This window comes from Lycium ferocissimum, chromosome 12, assembly GCF_029784015.1.
Source record: "Lycium ferocissimum isolate CSIRO_LF1 chromosome 12, AGI_CSIRO_Lferr_CH_V1, whole genome shotgun sequence".
Taxonomy (NCBI): Eukaryota; Viridiplantae; Streptophyta; class Magnoliopsida; order Solanales; family Solanaceae; genus Lycium; species Lycium ferocissimum.
Window position 1 is genome coordinate 41,772,337 of NC_081353.1, and position 6,000 is coordinate 41,778,336.

Sequence of the window (6,000 nt, forward strand, 5' to 3'; positions counted from 1 at the left end):
AATTATATCTTCTTAATTATGTAACAAAATATTTATTTTGAACTAAATATATAAGCTAAAAATACCATATGATATCGACCGGAGGGAATATTTTGAAAGGTGCTTTTCGAAAAAGTACTTTTAGCACGTTGTGATTTCTGTTTGACTAATCAATTTGAAAAAATTTTACTCCTACTTTTTCCTTAAAACACTTTTATAAACACTTTTTCGTAAGCACTTTTGAATTTTTATGATATAAAAGTGGTTTCTCTTTGAATGGGAATAACTACTTTATTCCGTTTCATAAAAATAATTGCTACTACTCTAAAATATTACTACTTTTTCCTTAAAGCTTGGTCTAACACTTAGCCTCTCTAAAATAAACACTTTTTAAAGCAAGTAAGCACTTTTGGCCTCAGCTTGGTCAATCCGACATGTCTGATATACTTAATTACGTGGTTTCTCTTTGAATAGTCCTTAAATCAGCCAATTACAGTACTATATATTATTTAATATAGTAGTTACTTTTCCTTCATTTTGTTCAATTCAACTCGAGAAAATACAAATAACTCGGATGTACAACTGGAAGAAAAGTAGCTATAAAATGCTAATCTCAATTATCGTGTTTGAAGATTTTCGATTGCTTTAACTCGTATTAGTATGCATTGACAGCATAGAATACTTATTTTCTTCACTATAGTAATTTAGCCTATTGTAGAAAATCGTAGTTCAGCCTTAGCTTATATTCTTCAAATTACTAATTTTACTTATTGTGGATAATTATCGTTAAAGTCATTATCTGATTGCCATCTTTAAATGTAAATATAAAAATCGTTTATATGCTGTCAAGTATATTTTCTGTCACATATAGGCACGGGCGGCGGCGCAATCTGGTTGTTTTTGTGTTGGTTTCTATTGGAAGTGGATATTTGAAAATGGTCATTTTAATCAAGCTAAAATAGTTTGGTTAATAATATATAGATTGACCATTTTATTAAAGCTAATTTTAAGTGATTTGGTCATAATGTAGAATTTCAAAGAAACTCAACTAGTGCTCCATCTTCGTGGTGGTTGGCGCGTCACACACAAATATATTCATGATAATTTAGAGTGATTGACAAGTTTTTACTTTTCACCCCTTATTTTACCTTATCTTAATTAGGGGAAAGAATGACATCCCAATATAATCCTCTTTAGGTAAAAATGGAACCGATTAAAACTAATTCGTAAAACTCTTTAGAGGATATAATTACAAGTGTAGATCATTTAAGACGGTTGTAAAATAATAAGTATTCATTCATCCTTAATCAGATTCAGAGGTTTCGAGTTCGAACATTGGATATGAAACTACATTTTATAGAGAATTTTTACAAAGTGAGATTCCAGAAGTGAATCAAAGCTAGTCGGGCCTCAAAGCGGATGCTGAACATTAAATGAGAAAAAAAAATACATGTATATTTTAGAATATTTTGGCAGAATTAGATTTCTAATAAAGTTTAATGACCATACGTAAATAACTTCATAATTATGGTAGTATAGCGCAACAGAATATTTGTATTTGATAGACCCCTTTTCTTGTCCGAAACTTATATGGTCTTGTTATCTGATTGAGTAGTCTGTTTCTTTCAGGGAGAATTTCTACTATATAGAAGAGCCAAGATGGTCGTCCAAGGGCATTTTTGTAAATTCAGAAATAATGGCATTTTGATAAATCTCACCTCTTAGCTAATGCCCAGTACGCAGGTCCTCAATGTTATTGATTTAACAAATTTAGAAAAAGAAAACAACAGTCAAAGAATTATTTTTTTGCTGTTTTGTCATTCGGAAGCAAGGGAAAATTAGTAGATTTTGCAAAATTATGGAATAATTTAATCTTTTAGAATGTCAGTTGTTTTGAAACTCTTTATCTTTTTCAGGGCTGAAGTTCATGATTGTTGTTGTTCATTCTTTCCACATGGTCTTCACTTCAGCATATAGAAGTGAAAAAGATTTAAACTTTGAGTTGAAAAGTACTAAGAAGAATTTCTAGAATTCTAGAAACTGTCCCTTCAAGTTATGTTAAAGGGGAATGGATTCGGGATACTTTGTGTCAATTGTTTCATTGACAAATGAGTGTATCTAAACAATCTCAAACCCACAATTAACATCCTATACAGTCAAACCTCTCTATAACAATCAAGTTTTCTCAGTTGGTTGGTTACATAAACTTTCACCTTGTTGGTAAGTGTTCGAATGTAATCCCCTCTCCCCTATGTATATATATATATATATATATATATATTATTTTATTTAAAAAAAAGAATCAATGCAAGTTTTTTTTTGGAACCGATGTTTTATGTTATATTTTTTCTATCAATAACAGTTTTTTGCCTATAACAACAACAACCAACTTTATAATAGTACGCTCTTTGATTATAATAAAGATTTATAATCAAAGACACAAGATTATAATCAAAGACACAAGAAAGTAAAATGAGACATTTAAATCTTGTGTCTTTATTATAGTACGCTCTTTTGACAATATAATGATTAATCATCTTTATACATATATAAATTTATTCCGGCCGTTTGATTATAAAAATTTATAATCAAAGACACAACATTTATAATCAAAGACACAAGAAAGTAAAATGAGACATTTCAATCTTGTGTCTTTATAATAGTACACTCTTTTGACAATATAATGATTAATCATCTTTATAGATATATAAATCTCTAAGATTATGAATAATAGGTCTAGAGATTTTGACCAAATATTTTCATATTTCAATACACAATTCATGACAAGAATATTAATTTCCTCATTAAAAGATATTCCTTCGTTATACAAAGTGTAATTAAGTTTATAATTTGGCAATTAAAAATTAAAAAAAATTAGATTTTATATATGCATCTTTGCTTCCTATAAGAACTAAATATTATTTAAATGTCATTGCTGTTATAGGTGTATAACAGGCGTTCGTTATAGCAACCAAAAGATTTCGCTTCTTCGAACCCAACAATGCTATAGAGAGGTTTGACTGTTTAATTAAATGATGGCTATAGTAACCTTTGCAAAAAGAAGAAATTGGAAATTTTCTAAAGTAATCTTCGCAAAAAGAAGAAATTGGAAATTTTACTTGTAAATATTGGGCCCGTGCTATGAGTCATCTAGTTTAAAAATAAATATAAAGTTGGCAGACACAAAGCAAGCGATGATCAAGATTTAACAGGGCAGACAGCTAGGTAGGTAAATTTTTTTTTTTTTTTTTTTTTTTGGTAATTAATCAATTTTATTAATATGGGAAATGTTGGTTAAATCGTCCATGAATATTTGTTGACTAGTATTTCAGGTTTAATATATATTTTACCTAATTTTACCTTTAGAAACATCTGAGCTATTACTAAGAAGTAAACGTAAAAATAGCATCCATTGATCACATTTCAATCCTATTTTAAAAATAATCATTTTTCGAATCCAACTCGCATAGTAAAACTTCAGGACAATATGTTGGAGTTTTACCTGTAAATTTTGAAACTTCATGATAATGATTATTTTTTCATTATAGAAGTTAAATTTTGGCTTTTTGTGAATTCCATCGATAGTCCTAGTGAGAATCCGACATAACAAATGTTCCCTTGATTTTAAGAATCAAAATCATTGCGTATCAAGTTGTAAAATGGACCAGAGAAGCATTCCTTTTTTTTTAATCCAAACTAAAACAAGAAGAAAGGTTATTAAAGATAGCATCTTTTTGGAACTTTGGTGGTTGCCCATCATCTTATTAATATGGGCAAGAAATACGAATGATTATTGTTTCCAATTTGAACTACTGCTAGTGGTATTTTCTCCATAATTATCGATAGAGATTTTACACTCTCAGCCATTTGGTGGAGGTTTGAACTTTGAATAGAATTGGTGAATGACATTTAAAAATTGTCTAAGTTTATTAGCTATGTTCGTGTGTAGCAATTCTTTCGCTCTATTCCATAGTTGTAGTTATACACATTTATATATTATTTATATGGATACACAAAGACCGTATGAAAATGTAACACTGTTGAAGAAAGTAGGTTATAGAGGTATACACTAAATGCTTATAACTACATTAACCACTTTAGTTGGCTATATATTTCTGAAAAATTTCTTATTCGATATCATTATTATTCTATAGCAACCTTATTGAATCGAAATTCAATAGCATTATGTAGTACGGGTTGGTTAAATCCACCATGAATATTTCATCAACTAGTATTTCCATCATATATATTCACCACCCTAATTTTACCTTTAGAAACCAGCTATTACTAAGAATTCAACGTAAAAATAGGTGAATTGATCACATTTCTATCCTATTTTAAAAATAATCATTTGTTGATTTGATTTACATTAAAACTTCGGGACAATATGTCTAGAGTTTTAGTCTCAAATTTTGGAACTTCATGATAACGATTATTTTTTCATTATGAACAAAATTTTGACAACTAAAAATGTGAAAATAAAAATAAAATAATAATAATAATAAAAATAAATAAATAAATAAAAAAAAAAATAGCTCCCAGCAAAAGTGGACCAGAGAAGCATTCCTACTTTTATATAAATTTATATAAATTAAAGCCCTATATCTATATGAAAATTTTTCACTTTGGGTTGAAGAAATTGCCAACTTTATTAATTATGGGCAAGACACTACGAATGATTATTTTTCATAATTTGAACTACAACTTGCTATATATTTCTGATTAGTGGTATTGTCTATCGCATTATCGATAAGATTTTTTATCTCAGCCATTTGATATTTGATTTGAACAAGAATGACAACTAAAAATTGAAATAATAATAATAATAATAATAATAAAAAAAATTAAATAAATAAATAAATAAATAAAATAAAAATTGCATAAGAAGTTCATCTCTGCAGCTAGTGATGTGTTATATACATTTATATATTATTTATATAGATATACCAATACTGTATGAAAATGTAACATTAATTACATTTTTTATAAAAAATATAGGGTACATGAATACAAAATTTGTGAAAATATATTTCTTAAAAATTTTTATTCCTTACTGATATTTTTCTATATCAACCTTTTTTTTTTGTTTGTATGGCCTACATAAAATCACAAGGAAATAACTTTCAAATAAAAAAAATGGGCAGATTTTTTCTTCTTCAAGTGTGTTTTTAATACTTTTACACATTATAGGTGTGTTTGGTACGGAAAATGTTTTTTCAAATTAAAATATTTTTACTCCTTAGATTTTTTCTTCTTCAAGTGGCAATTAATTATATTTTACACATTATGGGTGTATTGGTATGGAAAATGCAATATTTTTACTCCTTAGATTTTTTCTTCTTCAAGCGGCAATTAATTCTATTTTACACATTATTGTTTGTTGGGATATTTTGGTTGCAAAGTGATTTTTTACTCCTTATTTTTTCTTCTTCAAGTGGCAATTATTAGGTACTATGGGGCAAGTTATGGAAAATGTTTTTTCAAAGTAAAAAAATTTCACTTTATCTTTATATTTCCACATGATATAAGGTAGTGAAAAAATTTTGTCAAATTATGCATATGTCCCAATGAGTAGAAAACATTTATTGGCCACTAAAGTCAGAATATGGAACCCCAAAAAAAAAATCAAATCAACCCATCCACCACCCAATATAAGACACCTGCCCTCCACCACCCATCCCCCAAACAAATCCCACCCCCACCCATCCACTACCCTCCAACGCACTTCATCTTCACCCACCCCTCCTAAATTTTCTATTTCATATATTTTGTTTTACTTTTATGAAAAATGGAAAGTTTTTTCTTATCCACCCAACCACCACCCACTATCCCTCACCACCACCCAATTATTCACAAGGAAATAACTTTCAACGTTAGTCAAAATTTTACTCCTTAGATTTTTTTCTTCTTCAAGAAGCAATTAATTACATTTTACACATTATAGGTGTGTTTGGTATGGAAAAACCAAAATAAAATAAAATAAACTTCTCAAAACTTTTTTTCTTCTTGGAAGTGGCAATT